General features: G+C 41.0%; 1 protein-coding gene across 4 annotated transcripts in view; it reads left to right on the forward strand.

Annotated features, from left to right (window-relative positions):
• The window catches only part of CBL (Cbl proto-oncogene), a 103,442-nt gene that overhangs the window by 29,332 nt on the left and 49,632 nt on the right, over positions 1 to 24,478 (forward strand). The gene's annotated exons all lie outside the window — the stretch shown is intronic.

Raw genomic sequence — 24,478 nt, forward strand, 5'->3', positions numbered from 1 at the left:
TACGTATTGGGAGAGAAATAAGTTAACTGTATGTGTGAATGTAATTGTGTTTGATTTTGTTCAATTGGAACTAAATATTAACTCATCTAGAATGAGTAATAAAATAATTCCACTAGAATTTTTTAGTAAGTTACTATCGAGGAGTGACTTGAATTAGAAGGAACAGTATTTCTGAAGACATCTGGTTACCATGCATGACTCTAGCAGTAACATACTAAATGGTGTCCTTGTTGTCTACTTTCCTTTGGGCCTGTTGGCCTAGATTCTGGCAACCCTAGCTCTCAGTTAAAATTGTATGCACATGATTATCCATATTACTATTATTGCAAACAAATTACTCAGGTGTAGTCTGAATAATGGACTCTAAATGTCCATCTTTTCTTTCTTTTTTTTTTGTTTGTTTGTTTGAGTCGTGCTCTTGTCACCCAAGCTGGAGTGCAGTGGCGCGATCTTGGCTCAGTGCAACCTCCACCTCTTAGGTTCAAGCGATTCTCCTGTCTCAGCCTCCCGAGTAGCTGGGATTACAAGCATGCACCACTGTTCCCGGCTAATGTTTGTATTTTTAGTAGAGACGGAGTTTTGCCATGTTGGCCAAGCTGGTCTTGAACTCCTGACCTCAGGGGATCTGCCTGCCTCAGCCTCCCTAAGTGTTGGAATTGCAGGTGAGAGCCACTTCTGCTGGCCTGTCCATCTTTTCTTAAAAAGATTCTGATGAGTGAATTCAATCCATAAGAACCTTTGTTCTAGTTTATCTGGAAGTGAACTTTATTCCTTTTAAATATTCAAATTTCGTAACTTGTTAAAACCGCGACTGTATGGACCTTTTAGCTAGCTAGTCGTTTTGTATTGCTGAGTTTCTAAAAAATAATTTTAATTCATTAGGTACCAAAACTTAAAAATTTTATTTACCATGTACTGTGAACTAGGTTCTGGTTCTAGGAGGTGAAAAGGAAAGTTAAGCATTCAAATTTGAGGTGATATGACAAATGCATTAATAGAGATATGTACAAAATGCTATTGGGAGACAGGCACAGTGACATGCATCTGTAGTTCTAGCTACTCAGAAGACTGAGATGGGAGGATTCCTTCAGCACAGGACATTGAGACCAGCCTGGGCGACACAGCGAGACCTCTTCTTAAAGTAAATGAAACATTTTTAAAAAGTGCTGTGTGAATACAGTTTTGTCCAGGGGCATCAGAGAAGGTGGCATAAAGGACTTGTAATTTGAATTAGAGTTTGAAGGATAAGTAGGAATTTTCTAGGCAGAGAAGTCGAAGTCAAAATCTTAACACAGTGGCATGAAAATGGAGGCGCTGGTATGTTTAAAATAAATAAAAGTCTGGTTTGGTTAGAATTGTGGGAGATAGATATGCTGGAAATACAGGTCGAAGTCAGATTGTGAAGGGCTGTTTTTTGACTTCTAGACTTTCTCCTATAGATGATAATTTTTGACTTCTAGACTTTCTCCTATAGATGATAGGCTGTCATAGAACAGGTTTATTTTAAAGAGCATTTCTTTTTTCTTATTTATTTATTTATTTATTTTTTCGAGACGGAGTCTCGCTCTGTTGCCCAGGCTGGAGTGCAGTGGCGCGATCTTGGCTCACTGCAAGCTCCGCCTCCCGGGTTCACGCCATTCTCCTGCCGCAGCCTCCCAAGTAGCTGGGATTACAGGCACCCGCCACCACGCCCGGCTAATTTTTTGTATTTTTAGTAGAGACGGGATTTCACCGTGTTAGCCAGGATGGTCTCGATCTCCTGACCTCATGATCCGCCTGCCTCGGCCTCCCAGAGTGCTGGGATTACAGGCATGAGCCACCGCGCCCAGCGTCTTTTTTTTTTTTTTTATTGAGACGGAGTCTCACTTTGTTGCCTAGGCTGGAGTGCAATGGCGCAATATTGGCTCACTGCAAACTCTGCCTCCTGCATTCAAACAATTCTCTTGCCTCAGACTCCCAAATAGCTGGGATTACAGGTGTGTGCATCACGCTGGGCTAATTTTTTTGTATTTTTAGTAGTGACAGGTTTCACCATATTGAGGCTAGGTGGTCTCAAACCACCTAGGCTCATAGGCTGGTCTCAAACTCCTGGCCTTAAGTGGTCTGCCCGCCCTGGCCTCTATTTTATATGTATTCTTACAGTAAAGTGTGGTAGAGAAAAGAAAATGTTATTAAAATCATAAGGAAGATAAAACATTTATTATTTAGTAAATGGAAGTGGATCCTCATAAAGGTCTTCATCCTCATTGTCTTCATGTTGAATAGGAAGAGGAGGGGTTGGCTGCTGTCTCGGTACTGAAAATTCCAGTACTGGTGTTTCTGTGGTAGAGGCAGAATAGGTGGAGGAGGAGGAAGGGGAGGCAGGACAGGCAGGCATATTTGGTGTTACTTAAATAGAAAAAAAATCTGTGTATAAGTGGACCCACACAGTTAAACCCATGTTGTTAAGGCTCAACTATATCTAATTTGCCCTTACCAAATGACTTCAGTATGTGTTGACAAGTTCTTTTGCCTCTTTTTAAACCTCACTGTCAGTGTGCCTATCTGTATCAATTTCATTCCCCCTAACATGAGGTTTTTAATATTTTATGGACTTTGAACCCAGATTTGTACAAATTATATGTAAAATGAGAGTAAACAGATTGCAGGCGAGGATCAAGGAGTTCATTTTTTCAATCAACTTTCTCAGGTTGAAAGGGTTTTTGTAAATAGGGAAAAATATATAGGCTTTTTTATGATCTTTGTGATCTTTTTGGTTACTTAGAGGTTTTTTTTTTCTATTCAATTTTTAAATTGAGATATAATTCACATACCATAAAATTCACCCTTTTAAAGTGTACAATTTTGTGGTTTTTAGTGTATTCACAAAGTCAGGCAACCATCACCCGTCTGTAATTCCAGAACATTTTCATCCCCCACAGGAAACCCCACTCCCATTAGCAGTCACTCTTTTTTCCTCTCTCTGGATCTCCCCCCGCCCTTGGTAATCACTAATACCTGCTTTCTGTCTGTGTGGATTTGCCTGCTCTGGACATTTCGTGTAAGTGGAATCACATTAACAGTGGCCTTTTGTGGTTTTTTTGTGTGTCTTCTTTCCCTTAGAATGCTTTTACAGTTCATCCATATTGTAGCATGTATCAGTACCTCATTCCTTTTTATGGCTAAATGATATTTCTTTTTTTTTTTTTTTGAGACGGAGTCTCGCTCTGTCGCCCAGGCTGGAGTGCAGTGGCCGGATCTCGGCTCACTGCAAGCTCCGTCTCCTGGGTTCACGCCATTCTCCTGCCTCAACCTTCCGAGTAGCTGGGACTACAGGCGCCCGCCACCTCACCCGGCTAGTTTTTTTGTATTTTTTTAGTAGAGACGGGGTTTCACCATGTTAGCCAGGATGGTCTCGATCTCCTGACCTCATGATCCGCCCGTCTTAGCCTCCCAAAGTGCTGGGATTACAGGTGTGAGCCACCATGCCCGGCCAATCATATTTCAATGTATGGATATACCATATTTTGTTTATGATATTTGTGTTGTTTCTACTTTTTGGCTATTAATAATGTTGCTATGAATGTTTGTGTGCCAGTTTTTGTATGGCTATAGCCATATAAACATATATACATAAATGTTTTCACTTCTTTTGAGTATATATATACACATAGGAGTGGAATTGCTGAGTCATATGGTATTCTGTGTTCAACTTTTTGAGTAACCTCCAAACTGTTTCCACAGTACGTGTACCATTTTTCGTTCCCCTAGTGATGTGTGTGGGTTCTGATTTTTTGCTAACACTTGCTATTGACTTTTTATTATAGCCATTCTACTTGGGGTAAAGTGGTGTCTTGAGGTTTTGAAATGCATGTGAATACCTTTTCATGTGCCTGTTGGATGTTTGTATATAGTTGTCCCCCTTTATCCTCCGTTTCACCTTCCTTGGATTCAGTTACTTGCAGTCAACCATGGTCTGAAAATACCAAATGAAAAATTCCAGAAATAATTCATAAATTTTGAATTGCATGCCCTTCAGAGTAGTGTGATGAAATCTCACAACGTTCTACTCTATCCCAGCCGGGATGCAGAGCATCCCTTTGTACAACATTTCCACGCTGTATACACTAGCACCTGTTAGTCATCTAGTAGCTATCTTAGTTATCAGATTGAGAAAACAATATATACATAGGGTTCAGTACTATCTGTGGTTTCAGGCATCTGCACATCTTGGAATGCAAAGGGGGACTATTGCATCTTTGGAGAAACGTCTATTCAAATCCTTTGCCCATTTTAAAGTTGCATTATTTGTCTTTTCATTGTTGAGTTGTAAGATTTTCCTTCATATTCTGGATGCTAGACCGGATACATGATTTGCAAAACTTGACTCCCTTTCTGTGGGTCATCTTTTCACTTTCTAAATAGTATTCCTTGAAGCACAGAAGTTTTAATTACAGTGAAGATCAATATTTATTTGGTTTTTGTACTTTTTTTTTTTTTTTTTTTGAGACAGAGTCTTGCTCTGTCGCCCAGGCTGGGGTGCAGTGGCCGGATCTCAGCTCACTGCAAGCTCCGCCTCCCGGGTTTAGACCATTCTCCTGCCTCAGCCTCCCGAGTAGCTGGGACTACAGGCGCCCGCCACCTCGCCCGGCTAGTTTTTTGTATTTTTTTTTTTTTAGTAGAGACGGGGTTTCACCGTGTTAGCCAGGATGGTCTTGATCTCCTGACCTCGTGATCCGCCCGTCTCGGCCTCCCAAAGTGCTGGGATTACAGGCATGAGCCACCTTGCCTGGCCTTGCTTATATCTTCTTTAATATCTTCTTTAATTTATTTCAGTAATGTTTTGTAATTTTCAGTGTTCATGTTTTTTGCCTTCTTAGTTATGTTTATTCCTATTTTGTTCGTTTTGATGCTATTATAAATGGAATTGTTAATTTTAGGGTTCATATATAGAAACATAGTTGACTTCTGTGTATTGATCTGGTACTCCGCAACTTTGCAGAACTTATTTATTGGCTCTAGTAGCTTTTTAGTAGGTTCCTTAGGCTTTCCTAGATACCAAATCATGTCACATGCAATTAGAGGTAGTTTTACTTCTTCCTTTTCTTTCTGGATGCATTTTATCTCGTTTTTCTTGCCTACTTATTCTTGGCTATGTTGAGTAGGAATCTCAGGAGTAGCCATCTTTGTCTTTTTGGTATTGAGGAGGAAAATGTTCAACCTTTCACCATTCAGTATATTAGCTGTGAGATTTTTATAAAGGCTTTTTATCAGGTTAAGGAAGTTTCCTTACGTGTCTTGTTTTTCAGTTTTTTTTTTTTTTTTTGCTTGTTTTTTGTTTTATCATAAACAGGTGTTAGAGACCTTTTATGTTTCATTCATGGTTTGTTTTTTTTTTTTTTGATAGATGAGGTTGTGGACAGCTAAGTGCTAGTTAAATATAGTACCTAGAATCTTGAAAAGAAAACTAGTTTGAGTAAGCCAAGGTAGAAACTTGTTGACTCATAAAATTCTAGAAAAAATGAGTATCTTAAATTGCACTAAAGAGGCTGGGCATGGTGGCCTACGCCTGTAATGCCAGCACTTTGGGAGGCTGAGGTGGGCGGATCACTTGAGGTCAGGAGTTGGAGAGCAGCCTGGCCAACAGAGTGAAACCCCACATCTACTAAAAAATACAAAAAAAGACATGGTGGAACATACCTGTAATCCCAGCTGCTTGGGAGGCTAAGGCACGAGAACTCGGGAGGTGGAGGTTTGCAGTGAGTTGAGATCACGCCACTGCGCTCCAGCCTGGGTGACAGGGCGAGACCGTTAACCAATGAAAAAAAGAAAAATTGCGCTAAAGGCAAGAATGCAGGTAAGCTTCAGGAACAACTGAAGCCAGGATTGAAATGTTGCCAGGACTCCCTCTGTTCTCTTTGATTCTTCTGGTGTTGCTTCCATACTCAGTGCAGATAGATTAATGTATAAATTGCAGAAAAGTTTGGTCTCTGTAACACCCAAGTTTTATATCTTAAGAGTTTCTGCTGTAGCAGAAGATCTGATTCTTAGTTCCAGTTTTCACTTTGTCTTGGTATAGAGCATTTGATTGTCCCTGGACCAATCTCTGGAAGGAGAAGTTAAGTACTGGGATTAGTACAGCACAGGCCAGGTGTAGACCTCTAGACTAATTGACTGTGAGTTGGGAGACATGTGTTCCTTCATAGCCATGTGCACGGGGGAGTTTGTTCCTAGTTTTTTGGGTGTTGACGAGCCAATCTCTTAAATATTCTCTATAAGAATGTACATAATTGGCTGGGCGCAGTGGCTCACGCCTGTAATGCCAGCATTTTGGGAGGCCGAGGTGGGTAGATCACCTGAGGTCAGGAGTTCAAGACCAGCCTGGCCAACATGGTGAAACCTAGTCTCTACTAAAAATACAAAAACTAGCTGGGTGTGGTAGCGGGCACCTGTAATCCCGGCTACTCAGGAGTCTGAGGCAGGAGAATTACTTGATCCTGGGAGTTGGAGGTTGCAGAACCGAGATTGTGCCACTACACTCCAGCCTGGGTGACAGAGAGAGACTCCATCTCAAAAAAAAAAAAAAAGTGTATATAATTGTGTCATTATTATATAGTATAGTTGCTTCATGGTTTTATTTTAGAGTTATTAGCTGATTCAAGTTCTCCAAAGATAAATTTGCCCTCATTTTTCTTAGACTTTATAAAAAATGAATTAAGTAAAACCATAAGCCTCTGTTTTGCCTTTGATCTTTCTGGGTTTTGCACCTGTTTTCATTTGTGTACAGGAAGTTACAGTAGAAGCCGACTGGGATTATACAGTACAGTTAATTTTAAAAACTGACTTGTATTCGTTGTGCAAGTAGTGTTAAGCTTTTCTAGTGTAATTCTGCCTTCTTAGAGGTAGGTAAAAGGAAAAAAAAATTAGTATTGAGTATTTTGTCTATGGTAGGCACTGCTCCCTCTCTAGTACGTAATGCCTTCTTTTCATGAAGCTTATAAGCTTATATTATCTCTTTTTCCATTAGTTTCCAAAACATAACCTTCATATTATCATTCAGTGGAACAGTATTTAACAAACTAGACAAAAGTGTTTGTGCAGCTATAATCTTTTCCTAGCACCCTGAAAATAGGTTTCAATAAGTGTGCCAAATTCTTCTGGTAGGTAATGGCAGCTTAGATCTTTGTGTTCAGGATTTTGGGCTTGGTGGGGAGAGATTTTCGCTTAGGTTAAAAATGTCCTTGCATTTAGGAAAGGGACAACAACATGGGTCCTGAAAGAGATTTTCAGTCCATGAGAGAGACAATGATGGCTTGGACTGAAGTGGTGGGTGTAAAGATGGAAAGAAGTGGGCAGAATTTGATGTATTTTAAAGCTAACATACCAGGACTTGCTAAAGGATTGGATAGATTTCTAGTTTGAGCAACTGAATAGATAGTGCAATGGGAAGCCACTGAACTTTTAAACTGGTGAAGGATGTGATCCTCTTGTCTTTTACAGTGATAGCATTGGCTGCTCTCTGGAAAACAGGTAAGGTCTTGTGGCAATGATGGAAATAGATGGATAGGTTACTAGGTTATTAACTCTATGCCAGGTTAGATTAGACTAGGGATGAGGAATTTAAAATGAAGAGAAGTGGGCAAATAAATAGATTGGGGCTAGGCATGGTGTAATTCCTGTAATCCCAGTGATTTGGGAGACTAAGAAAGGAGGATCACTTGAGGCCGAGAGTTTAAGACCAGCCTGAAGCTGGGCTTGGTGGCTCATGATTGTAATCCCAGCACTTTGGGAGGCCAACGCAGTGGATCACCTGATATCAGGAGTTCGAGACCAGCCTGAACATGATGAAACGCCCTCTCTACAAAAATCAGCCGGGTGTGGTGGCGGGTACCTGTAGTCCCAGCTATTCAGGAGGCTGAGTCGCTTGAACCCAGGAGGCGGAGGTTGCAGTGAGCCAAGATTGCGCCACTGCACTCCAGCCTGGATGACAGAGTGAGATCTCCATCTCAAAAAAAAAAAAAAAAAGAAAAAAAGAAAAAGACCAGTGTGGCAACATAGAGAGACCCTGTCTCTGCAAAAAATTTAAAGAAAAATTAGCTTGGTGTGGTGGCGCGCATGCTTGAAGTCCCAGCTACTCAGGAGTCAGCTGAGGTGGGGAGGATTGTTTGAGCCACTGCACTATAGCCTTGGTGACTGAGTAAGGCCCTCTTTTAAAAAAGAAAAAAAAAAAAAACAGTTTGCTAGGCATAAAATAATTGTTTCTTTTGGCTTGCGAAAGTGGCAAAAATGGCAAATCTATTTGTTTTTACTTTTTTTAAAAAAAATGTTTTCTCGCAAATCTATTTATAATGAGTATTCCAAAAGAAGATGCAGAGACATGAGTATTGCCATACCAGGTTGCATTAGGGGTGAAATTGGTTTAATCTTTTTGGTGTGGTGGTTTTATCAAAAGATTTAGAATTTTCCCAGCCAGGCACAGTGGCTCATGCCTGTAATCCCAGCACTTTGGGAGGCCAAGGCGGGCAGATTACCTGAGGTCAGGAGTTCGAGACCAGTCTGGCCAACGCAGTGAAACCTCATCTCTACTAAAAATACAAAAAGTTGCTGTGTGTGTGGTACACGCCTGTAATCCCAGCTACTTGGGAAACTGAGGCAGCAGAATCGCTAGAATCCAGCAGGTGGAAGTTGCAGTGAGCCGAGATCACACCACTGCACTCCAGCCTGGATGACAGAGCGAGACTCCATCTCAAAAAGAAAAAAAGACTTAGAATTTTGCTTAAGAAGTTCACTGGCAGGATTTTTATTTATTTATGTATTTATTTAAAAAGAGATTGGGCCGGGTGCGGTGGCTCAAGCCTGTAATCCCAGCACTTTGGGAGGCCGAGACGGGCGGATCATGAGGTCAGGAGATCAAGACCATCCTGGCTAACACGGTGAAACCCTGTCTCTACTAAAAAATACAAAAAACTAGCCGGGCGAGGTGGCGGGCGCCTGTAGTCCCAGGTACTACTCGGGAGGCTGAGGCAGGAGAACGGCGTAAATCCGGGAGGCGGAGTTTGCAGTGAGCTGAGATCCGGCCACTGCACTCCAGCCTGGGAGACAGAGCGAGACTCCGTCTCAAAAAAAAAAAGAGAGAGATTGGTCTCATCGTGTTTTCCAGGCTGGTCTCAAGTGATATGCCCACTTTGCCCTCCCAAAGTGCTGGGATTATAGACATAAGCCACTGCGCCCAGCCTACTGTTAGGAATTTATCAAAGAGAATTGATCAAGGATGTGAGACCCTGTCTCAAAAAATACAAATTTCTTTTTTTTTTTTTTTTTTTTTGCTGATGAAGAGTAATGATATGACAAACTATATTACAGAAATGGGCTATAGAATTATATGTTTAATAATATCTCATTTTTGTAGAAAATATTTTAAAATACGAAAACAATATCTAGAAAGAATAATACCAAAATACCAACAGTAGGTATTAGAAATAGAGGTGGTTTAAATTTTCTACAATGAATATGCAAGTGATCAAAAAAACTTTTTTGTTTTTAGGCAGGGTCTCCTGTCACCCAGGCAGGAATGCAGAGGTGTGATCACAGCTCATTGCAGCCTCAGCCTCAGCCTCCCAGCTTCGAGCAATTCTCTTGCCTTAGCCTCCTGAGTAGCTGTAACTACAGGCATGTATCACCATACCTGGCTCGTTTTTAAGTTTTTTGTGGACATTGGGTCTCACTGTGTTGCCCAGGCTGGTCTCAGACTCCTGTGCTCAAGTGATCCTTTTGCCTTGGCCTCCCAAAGTGTTGAGATTACAGGTATGAGCCACTACTCCTGACTTCAGATTCTTTTTAAAATAAGAAAAAAATATGGTAACTTCTTAGGTAACAGCATGAATTCACAAGAACGGTTCTGAAAATTTTCCCCTTTATTGTAGTAATATGATCACTAGATTATGGTGAAGCTCAGTGAAGCTAGCAAGAGAGAGTGCAAAGTTCCTAGCTAGAAAGACTGGAAAACTGGGTTAGAATGAACAAGGTGAAGTTTATGAAGGTGAAAAGTCACACTTAGTTCTCAGCATCATCCTGTACAAGGTAATAGTGCTTGTAGAGCAGTAGATCATAAATTACTATGGTTTAATTATGAAAACCTGATGATCAGATAATCTGTTTTCTTAGAAATTGTAATGTAGTGGTAGGTTATAGATTAGTGCTTCAAGCATGATTTGCTTTTTATTTTTAATTAATTAATTATTATTATTTTTTTAGATAAGGTCTCACTCTGCTGTGCAGGCTGGAGTGCAGTGGCGCAATCTTGGCTCACCACAGCCTCAACTTCCAGGACTCATGTGATTCTCCTACCTTGGCCTCCTGAGTAGCTGGAACAGGTGCATGCTACCACGCCTGGCTGATTTTTTGTTTTGAGACGGAGTCTCACTCTGTCGCCCAGGCTAGAGTGCAGTGGCGCGATCTCGGCTTACTGCAAGCTCCGCCTCCCAGGTTCTCACTATTCTCTTGCCTCAGCCTCCCGAGTAGCTGAATTTTTGTATTTTTTTTTTTTTTTTTGTGGAGACGGGATTTTGCCATATTGCCTAGGCTGGTCTTGAACTCCTGAGTTCAAGCAATCCACCCCACCTTGCCTTCCCATAGTGCTGGGATTATAAGTGTGAGCCAGCATGCCTGGCCTGTTTATTTTTATGAGATAAGGTCTTGCTCTGTTACACAAGACTGGAGTCCAGTGACACAGTCATAGCTTACTGCAGCCTCTTCCAGGATCATCAGTCTACTCGCTTCAGCCTCCCAAGTGGGTGGAACTACAGGCACACACCACCATGCCTGGGTAGTTTTTTAATCTTTTGTAGAGGTGGGGTCTCACTTTGTTGCCCAGGCTGGTCTCCAACGCCTGGCCTCAAGTGATTCTCCCACCTTTGTCTCCCAAACCAAAGTGCTGGGATTACAGGTGAGAGTCACCTTGCCTGACCAGTTGTGTGTGTTTTTTTATTTTTTGAGATGGAGTCTCGCTCTGTTGCCCAGGCTGGAGTGCAGTGGCGCGATCTCGGCTCACTGCAACCTCCGTCTCCCGGACTCACGCCATTCTGCTGCCTCAGCCTCCCAAGCAGCTGGGACTACAGGCGCCCGCCACCACGCCCGGCTAATTTTTTTTTTTCTATTTTTAGTAGAGATGGGGTTTCACGGAGTTCACCAGGATGGTCTCTATCCCCTGACCTCGTGATCTGCCTGCCTTGGCCTCCCAAAGTGCTGGGATTACAGGCGTGAGCCACCAGTTTTTGTTTTTTTTTTTAAACCAGTTATCTACCTACTTGTCTAGGGCATTTTTTATTAATGCAGTTTTTCTCTCAGCCTTTTGGTTTGAGGACCCCCTTACCTTCTAAAAAATCTTTGAGGACCTCAAAGAGCTTTTGTATATATGGGTCATATTGATCAATATTTATCATATTTGATATTAAAACCGAGAGATTTAAAAATATTTAGGTTTTTAACATTTAAACACTTAACAATAATAAGCCTATTACCTGTTAACATAAAAAGTTTTAATGAGCCAGGCACAGTGGCTCATGTCTGTAATCCCAGCACTTTGGGAGGCCGAGACGGGTGGATCACCTGAGGTCAGAAGTTCAAGACCAGCCTGGCCAACATGGTGAAATCCAATACCTGTAATCTCAGCTACTCAGGAGGCTGAGGCAGGAGAATCACTTGAACCTGGGAGGTGGAGGTTGCAGTGAGCTGAGATTGTGCCATTGCACTCCAGCCTGGGTGCCAAGAGCAAAACTCCATCTCAAAAAACAAACAAGAAAAGAAATAGAGACAGGGTCTTGCTCAGCCTTCTTCGTGACTGGGACTATAGGCCTGTGCCACCATGCCTGGCTAATTTTTAAATTTTTTTGTATAGATGGGATCTCACTATGTTGCCCAGGCTGGAACTTCTTTTGGTATAAATTAACCAGTCTTTGGTATTTTGTTAATAGCAGCCCAAACAAAGACGGATGCTTTCTTTTATGTTTTTTGCAAATTTTTTTTTTTTTTTTTGGAGACGGAGTCTCACTTTGTCACCAGGCTGGAAAGTGCTGGGATTACAGGCGTGAACCACTGCGCCCGGCCTTGCAAATCTTTTTAATACATAGTTTAAGAGAATACAGCCGGAGTTTCATATCTGCTGCATTCAATGTGTTACAGTGTGATCTTTAGGTTGAAGTTTATGAAGAAAATTCAGGCCGGGCACGGTGGCTCACGCCTGTAATCCCAGCACTTTGGGAGGTTGAGGTGGGTGGATCACAAGGTCAGGAGATCGAGACCATCCTGGCTAACACAGTGAAACCCCGTGTCTACTAAAAATACAAAAACAAAATTAGCCAGGCGTGGTGGCGGGCGCCTGTAGTCTCAGCTACTCAGGAGGCTGAGGCAGGAGAATGGCGTGAGCCTGGGAGGCGGAGCTTGCAGTGAGCCGAGATTGCGCCACTGCACTCCAGCCTGGGCGACAGAGCGAGACTCTGTCTCAAAAAAAAAAAAAAGATTCAGCTACCCACAAATATGTAGTTGGAAAGGGGGAGGTGTATCCATACTTTACCAAAACTGAACAAGTGTTAGTTTCTTTTTCCTTTTTTTTTGAGATGGAGTCTCGTTCTGTTGCCTAAGCTGGAGTGCAGTGGCACCATCTCAGCTCACTGCAGCCTCCACCTCCCAGGTTCGAGCGATTCTCCTGCCTCAGCCTCCTAAGTAGCTGGGACTACAGACGTGTGCCACCACACCTGGCTAATTTTTGTATTTTTAGAAGAGACAGGGTTTCACCATGTTGGCCAGGCTGGTCTCGAACTCCTAACCTCAAGTGATCTGCCTGCCTTGGCCTCCCAAATGTTTGGGATTACATGTGTGAGCCACCGCGCCCAGGCGAGTATTAGTTTCTTAAAAGGTTAGTTGGCAGTGTGCAACTGCTTCAATTAACATTTTATACTTTTAAGATTCATGCTATTTTGTAATTGGAATGATTCTTTTACTCGTGCATGATTTCGTAACATACATTGGTCACTTGGAAAATATTGATTCACTAGGTTATAGAGATTTTTCCATATATTGTTACATCATTATATCGTATCAAAACATTAAATTCATTGATTAAATCTCATTAGAAAAGTTTGGTTTTGGGAAGCTGTTGCTTATAGTTGTGGATAGAAGTTTGAAAAATGAAATTTTGCTTAAAAGCTTGAGTTTCATTATTGACAATGAAAACTGCCAGTTTGTCATCAAGTGACAGGGCACTTCATTTTGGAGAAACACTGCCAATTATGCAAGTCTGAGTAGCCATAGTCTATTTGTCATTCTTTCAAGTAAAAATGATATTCCATACCATACATGAAAACACAGCTAATACTTGATGTTGAAAGACTAAAAGCTTTCCTTTTGACATCGTGAAGCAGATAAGATAGCACACTTTTGCCACATCTCGTCAATGTGGTACTAGAAGTTCCAGCCAGAGCAATTAGGCAAGAAAAAGAAGCCTAATTGCTCTGGCTGCAACTTCTAAGAAAAGATAGGAAAAAGAGCCATTTCTATTTGCATGTGACATAATTCTGTATGTAGAAAATTCTAAAGAATCCAGTAAGAAAACACTAAAGCTGATAAATGAGTTCTGCAAAGTTGCAGGACACAAGATCAGTATACAGAAATCAATTGCCAGGTGTGATGGCTCGCGCCTGTAATCCCAGCACTTTGAGAGGCTGAGGCAGACGGATCACTTGAGGTCAGGAGTTCAAGACTAGCCTGGCCAACATGGTGAAACCCTGTCTCTACTAAAAATACAAAAATTAGCTGGGTGTGGTGACGGGTGCCTGTAATCCCAGCTATTCAGGAGGCTGAGGCAGGAGAATTGCTTGAAACTCGGCAGGCAGGAGTTGCAGTGACTCAAGATCATGCCACTGTACCAACTTGGGTGACAGAGCAAGAGTCCATCTCAAAAAAAAAAATTATAGTTTTATACATAAGGAATGAACAATCCAAAAATAAAATTAAGAAAATTCCATTTGCAGTAGTATCAAAAATAATAAAATACTTAGGAATAAAATTAAGGAGGCAAAAGACTTGTACACTGGAAACTACAAAACGTTGCTGAAAGAAACTGAAGACCTAAATAAATGGAGAGACATTCTGTGTTCATGGATTATAACTTAGAATTGTTAAGGTTGCAGTATTCCCCAAACTGATACACAATCATTGCAATACCTATCAAAATTCCAGTAGCACTTTTTTCAGAAGTTGACTAATGGATTCTAAAAGTGATAAAAAATCTCAATGGACCTCAAATAGCCAAAACAATCTTGAACAAGAATAAAGTTGGAAGATGCATACTTCTGATTTCAAAGCTTTACTGCAAAGCTACAGTAATCAAAACATTGTGGTACTGGTATAAGGATAGACATACAGACCAGTAGACTAGAATTTAGAGCCCAGAAATAAACCCTCACACATAGGGTCAATCGATACTTTTTTGACAAGGTTCTCCATGGAGAAAAGACAGTCTTTTCAACAAATGGTGCCAGGAAAACTAAATTATCATATTCAAAAGAATGAAGTTGGACCCTTTTCATATGTTTCATATAAAAATCCTGCAGAAGGATGAGCCAAAAAACCAAAAACAAAAACCCTCAAAATGTATCAAAGACCTAAATTTAAGAACTAAAATACAAAACTTGTAGAAGAAACATAAGTGAAAATCTTCATGAATCTTGGATTAGGCAGTAATTTCTTAAGTATGACACCAAAGGCATAAAGATAGATAAATTAGACTTCATGAAAATTAAGAACTTTGTTCATCAGAGGACATATTAAGGGAGTGAAAAGGCAACACACACAATGGGTCAAAATATTTACAAGTTATATATTTGATAAGGGATCAACATCCAGAACGTGTAAAGAACTGCAAAACAACAACAAAACATACCAATTCAAAAATGCTAAGCAGTTTTGAATACATTTTTCTTCAGAGAGAAGATACACAGCTGGCCAATAAGCTCATGAAAGGATGCTCAACATCATTAAATCATTAGGGAAATGCAAATCAAAACCACAATGAGATATCACTTCACACCTATTAGATGCATATTATTTTAAAAATAAAACCCTCATGCATTGCTGACAAGAATATAAAATGGTACAGCCACTGTGGAAAATAGTTTGGCAGTTCTTTAAAAAGCTGAACATAGAATTACCATAGGATCTAGCAATTCTTCTAGGTACATACCCCAAAGAATTGAAAGCAAGGACTTGAACAGATATTTGTACACCCATGTTCGTAGCAGCAGTTTTCACAACAGCCAAAAACTAGAAGCAGCTCAAGTGTTCAGCAGATGAGTGGGTAAACCAAATGTGTTGTAGCCATATGGTGGAATATTATTCACTCATAAAAATTGAAATTTTTGGCCGGGCGCGGAGGTTCATGCCTGTGATCCCAGCACTTTGGGAGGCCAAGCCAGGCAGAACACTTGAGGTCAGGAGTTTGAGACCAGCCTGGCCAACGTGGTGAAACCCTATCTCTACTAAAATATAAAAATTAGCTGGGCGTGGTGGCACGCGCCTGTAATCCCAACTGCTTGGGAGGCTGAGGCAGGAGAATCGCTTGAACTGAGGAAGTGGAGTTTGGAGTTTGCAGTGAGGTGAGACATGCCACTGCACTCCAGCGTGGGCGACAGAGTGAGACTTGGTCTCAAAAAAGAAAAAAAATGCTGTAGGCACATGATAGAGAAATGAAATCAAATAACAAAAGGGAAAGGAAAGTGACTAATATTGCTGTTATTTTGGTACAGTTTCTTTTTTTTTTTTTTTTTTTTAATAAGTTGAGACAGGGTCTCCCTTTATCTCCCAGGCTCAAGTGCGGTGGCATGATCACGACTCATTGCAGTCTCGACCTCCTGAGCTCAAGTATTGATCCTCCCACCTCAGCTTCCCAAGTTGCTGAGAATACAGGCATGCACTACCATACAGGCTAACTTATTTTTTTGTACAGGTAGAGCCTCATTATGTTGCCCAGACTGGTCTCAAACTCCTGGGCTCAAGTGATCCTCTTACCTCACTAAAGCTTCCCAGAGTGCTGGGATTTTGGATGTGAGCCACTGTGCCCAGCTTTTTTCTGCTAATTCTGTCATCTGTGTCACTCATAGATTTAATTCTATTGGTTTATTTTTATCCTCAGTAAGAGTGATATTTTTCTGCTTCAATCCATGCCGGGCAATTTTTGAGTGGATGCCAGACATCATTAATTTTACCTTGTTCTACGCTAGATTCTTTTGTGTTATAAATACTCCTAAGCTCTGTTGTGGAACACAGCTATGTTACGTGGAATAGTTTGATCCTCTTAAACCTTGTTAGGCAGGACCAAAACGACCTTTAATCTAGGGTGAATTTCCCCTGCTGTCTTGAATAGTAAGATTTTTTTCCTCTTTCGTCCTTGTGTGAGATCTAGGGATTATTCCCTCTACCCCTTTCAGCTGGTTCTTTCCCTAGCTTCAGGTATTTTCCTGTGTTGATCAGTGCTTAGCTGAAGACTTAGAATGTCCCCTCTGTAGCTCTTCAAAGCTGGGCTTTCTCTATGCATCTCTCTCCTCTCTTGTATTTTGCACTGTGAACTCCAGGTGCCTTGGCTTTCCCAGGCCCGAAATTCTGTCTTCTCAACCCAGAGTGCGTCAAGTCTGCCTGAATTCCCTTTCTAGTGCTGAGACATGAGAACTCTCCAGGCAGTGAGTTAGATCATAGGGCTCGCCTCATTTGTTTTCCTTTTTCAGGGGGTCCCTGTCCTCTATTACCTGATGTCCAGTTTGTGAAAATTATTTCAGGTACACCGGCTCATGCTTGTAATCTCAGCACTTTGGGAGGCTGGAGGTGGGTGGATTCCTTGAGGCCAGGAGTTCGAGACCAGCCTGGCCAGCATGGTGAAACCCCGTCTCTACTAAAAATACAAAAATTGGCCAGGTGTGGAGGTACGCACCTGTAATCCCAGCTACTCAAAAGGCTGAGGCAGGAGAATCGCTTGAACCTGGGAGGCAAATGTTACAGTGAGCCAAGATTGTACCACTGTACTCCAGCCTGGGTGACAGAGTGACACTCTGTCTCAAAAATAAAAAATTATTTTAAATATTTTGTCTAATGTCAGGCAGGGTGCGGTGGCTCATGCTTGTAATCCCAGCACTTTGGGAGGCTGAGGCGGGTGGATCACGAGGTCAGGAGATCGAGACTACGATGAAACCCCGTCTCTACTAAAAATACAAAAAATTAGCCAGGCGTGGTGGCGGGCACCTGTAGTTCCAGCTACTTGGCGAGGCTGAGACAGGAGAATGGCGTGAACCCAGGAGGCGAAACTTGCAGTGAGCCGAGATCTCGCCACTGCACTCCAGCCTGGGCGACAGAGCGAGACTCCGTCTCAAAATAAGTAAGTAAGTAAATAAATAAATATTTTGTCCAAGTTTTTTAGTCCTTTCAGGTAAGAGAGTAAATCTAGTCCTTGCAATTCCATCTTGGATGAAAGAAGTTGTCCCAGTCTAAAATTTAATTTTGGGTATTTCCAAATTCTGATGCAATTAATATTTATCGTGTGCTTGCTGTATGCCTCATATGTTCAAAACTCAACCTATCCTTCTTCCCTTACTCCCTACCTCATTTTACACGTTAGTTGAGCACTTTCTCTGTGTCAGGCATTCTATATTCATTGTGGAGCTAAATAACCTGGCCTTTGCCTTTGTGTAAGGACAGTATTTTTCTCTTTAGAGTTGTGGACACTGAGGCTCAGAGAGTTAGATTAACATACGTTTACCAACCTCTCTTCCTTTGAAACACACAATGGTTCAACCCCCCAAAAAAGACAAGATAAGCCTGCCTTTACGCAAGGTTTCTAAAATGTTAATGAGCAGTTCTATTTTGTTTGAATGTAAAGGAATGGTGACTGTTTCATTTCATATTACAGAAGTGATTCTTTGGAGGCCGTACTTCAAACATCATATAAAGTAGTAAACTACATAAATTTAGAGAAGTTACAACATGTTTTAATAACCTAATAACCATGCCTTTTGGACACAAAAATATTCAGTAGTATGATTTACAGCAGAATTATATGTTCACATAACAAGAGAATTTCACTCCTGAAATTTCTAATGGAACATAGGCTAGATGATGCAGAGAGGGGAATTATAAAGAAACCCTCCTGCACCTGCCCCCAATAATGAGTGATAACTTTTGTAAAACTAGGGTATTATAGAGAAGTAGGCTGTGAATGTCAAGTAGAAAGTGCAGAAGCTTTTTCCAATCACTTTTCTCTAATATTGCCAACCAAGACTTGCTCTAAAACCGTAATACTTGTGAAGTCTACACCTGCATTTAAATTAGGACATCTTAAAGAACAAGCCCCAAAACTGGCTACAAGAACATCTTTCCTGCCAGACTTTAGTATACAAAGCCAGCAAATGCCTGCTAGAGATACCTAGTAGTGTGAAAATGTTAGCAGCATTGTAAACTTCAATCCTGGCAGCTTATTTTTTTTTACTCTTATTTGTTGTGTGTTGAACTTAATAATACATTTTTTTCAGAAAGCTTAAGTCCTATGTGTTAAATTTGTTAAAGAAATGGAAAAAAAAAAACCCTTTTGTTAACATTTTTCTTTTCTCTCTTTCCGTAAACCCTCCCCCACTCCATTTACATGCAGAACACTCATCCAGCCTAGTGTCTCTAATATATCTAGGTGATTGAAATCCAAGTTTAATTACTTAGATTTAGTGTTTCTTAATGTGTTCCTTATATTTATCGTATTTTTTTCCAGGGTATTTACATTTAAAATAATTAGTTGAATATTTTCTTTCTTTCTAAAGTTGAACCAGATAATAGTGATTCCTTTCCTCCTGTTCTTTTTCTTTTACTTCATTGAGTATGATTTAAAAGCCACTTAGGGAAGAAAGTCTTCCGTTGTGCTTTCTGTTAAATAGCAAGCTAAGTGCTATTGACGTCAACCACTGTGCAGGGCTTCTTAGGCCTATATATGACTGTATATTAGATACTCTTAAAATCACTCAATTGAGGCTAGACACGGTGGCTCACACCTGTAATCCCAGCACTTTGGGAGGCCGAGGTGGGTGGATCACCTGAGGTCAGGAATTCAAGACCAGTCTGGCCAATATGGTGAAACCCCGTCTCTACAAAAAAAAACTAGCTGGGCATGGTGGCAGGCGCCTGTAATCCTAGCTAATTGGGAGGCTGAGGCAGGAGAATTACTTTAACACAGGAGGCAGAGGTTGCAGTGAGCCGAGGTCACGCCGTTGTACTTCACCCTAGGCAGTAAGAGTGAAACTCCATCTCAAAAAAAAAAAAGATTAAAAAAAATAAAATCACTAGGTTGAGGTTTTATAAGTTATCTTCCTCGCAGATCCTAAATGATTAACATATTGTTGGTAGCACAGTTTCTTAGTCATCTTTTTTACCCGATGGCACACCACACTTATGCGTTAGTAGATACAAAGTGTTTAGCAGTGTGATGAAGATAGTGTAGAATAAGGTTACATGTACAGATCATGGAGCTGGATTGTTCCAATTTGACTCCTCTGCCATTTATTATCTATATGACCTTAAGTTACTTTTAAAACCTCAGATTTCTCATTTTAAGTGTTCTCATAGTTTAATCATTTCAAAGTATAAACATGTATCAAAACATCACATTGTACCCATGAATATAGACAATTATTTGTCATTTGAAAAAAAATTTTTTAAGTGTTCTCCTAAGATTGTTATAAAGTACTTAGAATAATGCCTGGTTCACAGAAAACAGGACATGGTATTTGATTAAAGGAAAATTAGAGCCGTGCACCGTGGCATATGCCTGTAGTCCCAGCTCAGGAGGCTGAGGTGGAAGGATCACTTGAGCCCAGGAGTTCAAGTCCAGCCTGCTCAATATAGCCAGACCTCATCTCAAAAAAAATAAATAAAGTCATTGATGAAAAATTACGTAAAGGAGAAAGCGTTAATAAAAGACACCCAGGCTGGATGACGTGGCTCACACCTGTAATCCTAGCACATTGGGAGGCCAAGGCAGGAGGATTGTCTGAGCCCAGGAGTTTGAGACCAGCCTGGGCAACATAGCAAGACCTCATCGCTGCAAATAATAAAAAAGGCTGGGCGCAGTGGCTCATGCCTGTAACCCCAGCACTTTAGGAGGCCAAGACAAGTGGATCACCTGAGGTCAGGAGTTCAAGACCTGCCTGGCCAACATGTTGAAACCACTCCCTTCCCGCCCCCGTCTCTACTAAAAATACAAAATTAGCTGGGTGTGGTGGTGCATGCCTGTAATCTCACCTACTCAGGAGGCTGAGGCAGGAGAATTGCTTGAACCTGGGAGGTGGAGATTGTAGTGAACCAAGATCGTACCATTGTACACCAGCCTGGGCAACAAGAGCTAAATTGTGTCTTAATAATAATTATCTGGTTGTGGTGGCACATACCTGTGGTCCAAGCTATTCTGGAGGCTGATTTGGGAAGATTGCTTGAGTGTGGGAGGTTGAGGCTGCAATGAGCTGTGATCATGCCACTGGAGTCTAGTCTGGGCAACAGAGTGAGACCCCATCCAAAAACAAAAACAAAACCGGAAAAAATCGGCCAGTCTTGTTGGCTCACGTTTGTAAGTAATCTCAGCACTTTTGGAGACTGAGGCGAGAAGATCACTTGAGGCCAGGAGTTTGAGTCCAACCTAGTCAACAGAGTGAGACCTTGACTCAAAAAAAAAAAAAAAGAAAAAAGGACATACACTGATTGATGAAAAATTATAGAAAAGAGAAAGTGTTAATCAAAAGTCAGTTGGTCTTGGTGGCTCACACCTGTAATCCTAGCACTTTTGGAGATCGAGGCAAGAGGATCACTTGAGGCCAGGAGTTTGAGACTAGCCTGTGTAACAGAGCAAGACCTCATCTCTATAAAAAAGTCATGTTCACTGAATTATATACTTAAAAATGCTTAAAATAGTAAATTTGGTAAGTATATTTCACCACAATATTTAAAAAAGAAATGTCACAATTTAACGGCCATTGAAATTTTCTTTTATGTAAGTACAACCATGTATTGCTAACAACAGGGTGCATTCTGAGGAATGTATTGCTGCCTGATTTAGTTGTGTGAACGTCATAGAGTGTACTTACAGAAACCTAGATGATACAGCCTCCCACACACCTAGGCTATATGGTAGAGCTTATTGCTCATAGGCTACCAACCTGTACAGCATGTTACTGTAGTGAGTACTGCAGACAGTTGTAACACAATGGTAAGTATATATCTTAACATGTAAACATAGAAAAGGTGCAGTAAAAATATGGTATTATAATATTACAGGACCACTGCTGTATATGTGGCTCATGTTGACCAAAACCTTGTCAGATGGTGAGCTTTTTGTTTGTTTGTTTGTTTGGAGATGGAGTCTCATCCTGTCTCCCAGGCTGGAATGCAGTGGTGCGATCTTGGCTCACGGCAGCCTCAACCTCCTGAGTAGCTGGGATTACAGGCGTGCACCAGCACGCCCAGCTAATTTTTGCATTTTTAGTAGATCGGGGTTTTGTCATGTTGGCCAGACTGGTCTCAAAATCCTGACTTCAGGTGATCCTCCTGCCTCAGCCTTACAAAGTGCTGGGATTACAGGCGTGAGCTACTGTGTCTGGCTGCGAGTATTTTTTGAGAACTTGTTCTCAGTAGATTCATGGTGAGCATCAGTGACATCATTTAGACTGGAACTCATGGGTAGAAGGAGGAGCAGGTGTACAGTTCTCCTATTCTCTTGGTGTCCTGTGGAGTGGCGTGCTTGGATTGGGGCATGGGTGGATGTACCATTAGACTGGGCTCCATGAAAGGATTCTACCTGCCCTCCCCTAACCTTCTTTATGGGATTGAGTGTGATAAGTGAGGTTAAGAATTGTGAGTCTGGGTACTGACTTTACAGGAGTTGCTGAGAACTAGTGCCCTGGTACCTAGAGACTGTGTGGGGCTTCGGGAAGGTGCTTTGGAGAAACTACTGGCCAGAGGGAGGGAGGAGTCAGGAGCCCCGGATCCTAATTAGCTCTTCGCTAAGCAATCCAGAAAGAACAAAAAGATCAGTTGGCCAAATTTGGTAATCCAGGTGAGATCATGATGGCTTGGACTAAGGTAACAACTCAACTAAGATGGAGATGAAAAGCTGTTGGCACTATGAGATGGTTATATGTTTTTTCCCTGTATTATGTTATTGCAGTGAATTGTTCTTAAATTTGCAAAGTTAAACCATCCTTGGATAAATTCTAGTCTGTAATATATATATACTTAACAATTATATAAAAATACATGTTTTACTATTTCTCTGGATTCTAGTAATCATTTAGGACTTTTTCCATCTATATTGGTAAGTCAGGCTAGTACATACAAATTTTTTCATGATGTTTGTCTCATTATGGAAGTAATCAAAATGAGTTATTTCTCTTCCTGTATTTGTGAACAGTTTGTAGAAGATAAGAGTTTGCTTTTGCAGGGTACATTTAGCAAAATTCTATAATACAATCACAGCTTAATGTTTGTACTTATGAACACATGAATGTATGTCTGTATATGAATGATGGAGAAGGGATTTTGACACCTATTTAATGGTTACTGTTTTATTCAGGGTTTAAAATGGCCCATTTCCCCTTAATTTATACTTTAAAAATAATAATAATAGTAAGTAGAGACAGAGTTTTACTGTGTTGCCCAGGCTGGTCTTGAACTCCTGGGCTCAAGCAGTCCTCCTGCGTCGGCCTCCCAAAGTGCTGGGATTATAGGCATGAGCCACTGCACCTGGCGGATACGTGTAAAAATAATGCCTGCCATCTAGTAGGCACTCAGTATTTATGGATTGAATAAATTAATGAACGTTATTGAAATAGAATCCATTGCATTTTGTTGTCGCGGTACCATCTGTATGTTAAGCTTCAATTCTACTTGATAGTATTTGTACATTCTTTTTTTGGACGGAGTCTCGCTCTGTCGCCTGGGCTGGAGTGCAGTGGCGTGATCTCGACTCACTGCAACCTCCGCCTCCTGGGAGGCGATTCTCCTGCCTCAGCCTCCCGAGTAGCTGGGGTTACAGGAATCCACCACTACACCCAGCTAATTTTTGTTTTTTTCAGTAGAGATAGAGTTTCACCATGTTGGCCAGGCTGGTCTTGAACTTCTGACCTCAGATGATCCACCCGCCTCGGACTCCCGAAGTGCTGGGATTATAGGTGTGAGCTACCACGCCTGGCCATATTTGTACAGTTTGAAGATTTTTACTGATTCATCATGATAGATTTAAGTTGATGCCCTTTTTTTTAGATTTTTCTTTTTAAAAATTTTGGTTAACTTTAGGGATACAGGTAGGTTTTGGTTATATGAATGAATTGTATAGTGAAGTCTGAGATTTTTGGTGCACCCATCACCTGAATAGTGTACGTTGTACCCAGTATGTAGTTTTTTTTTTTTTTTTTTTTTAATCCCTCACTGCACTCCTACCTCCCCACTTCTGAGTCTCTATAAAGTCCATTAGACCAGTCTGTATGCCTTTATGTACCCAGAGCTTAGCTCCCACTTATCAGTGAGAACCTTTGGTATTTTGTTTTCCAGTCCTGAGTTACTTCACTTAGAATAATGGCCTCCAGTTCCATCCAATCTCCAAGTTACTGCAAAAGACATTATTTCATTATTTTCTATGGCTGAGTAGTATTCCATGGTGTATATATTAATGTATCACATTTTCTTTATCCATTCATCAGTTGGTAGGCACTTAGGTTGGCTCCATATCTTGCAGTTGTGCATATTGTGCTATAATTAACATATACATGCAGGTCTTTTTCATATAATGACTTCTTTTCCTTTAGGTAGATACCCAGTGGTGGGATTGCTGGATTGAACTGGTAGACCTACATTTAGTTCTTTGAGAAATCTGCATACTATTTTCCACAGAGGTTGTACTAGTGCTAATTTACTTCACCACCAGCAGTGTATAAGCATCCCCTGTTCAAATGAACAAATAACTAAATGAAACATTCCCTTTCACTGTGTACACGTCAGCATCTATTGTTCTTTTGATTTTTTAAATAATGGCCACTCTGGCTGGGGTAAGGTGGTATCTCATTGTGGTTTTAATTTGTATTTCCCTGATGATTAGTGACGTTGATCATTTTTTCATATGTTTGTGGCCATTTGTATATCTTGTTTAGAGGCATGTCTATTCATGTTATTTGCCCACTTCTTGATGGGATTATTTGTTGTTGTTTTCCTTGCTGATGTGGGCTTCTCGTAGATTCTGGGTATTAGTCCTTTGTCAGATGCATTTTTTGCTTGCACGTATTTTCTCCCATTCTGTGGGCCCCATTTATTTTTGTTTTTGTTGCATTTGCTTTTGGGGTTTTAGTTATAAATTCTTTGCCTATGTCAGTGTCCGGAAGAGTTTTTCCTAGGTTTTCTTCTAGAATTTTTGTAGTTTCAGGTCTTAGATTCAAGT

Source organism: Macaca fascicularis, chromosome 14 (genome assembly GCF_037993035.2).
Source record: "Macaca fascicularis isolate 582-1 chromosome 14, T2T-MFA8v1.1".
Taxonomy (NCBI): domain Eukaryota; kingdom Metazoa; phylum Chordata; class Mammalia; order Primates; family Cercopithecidae; genus Macaca; species Macaca fascicularis.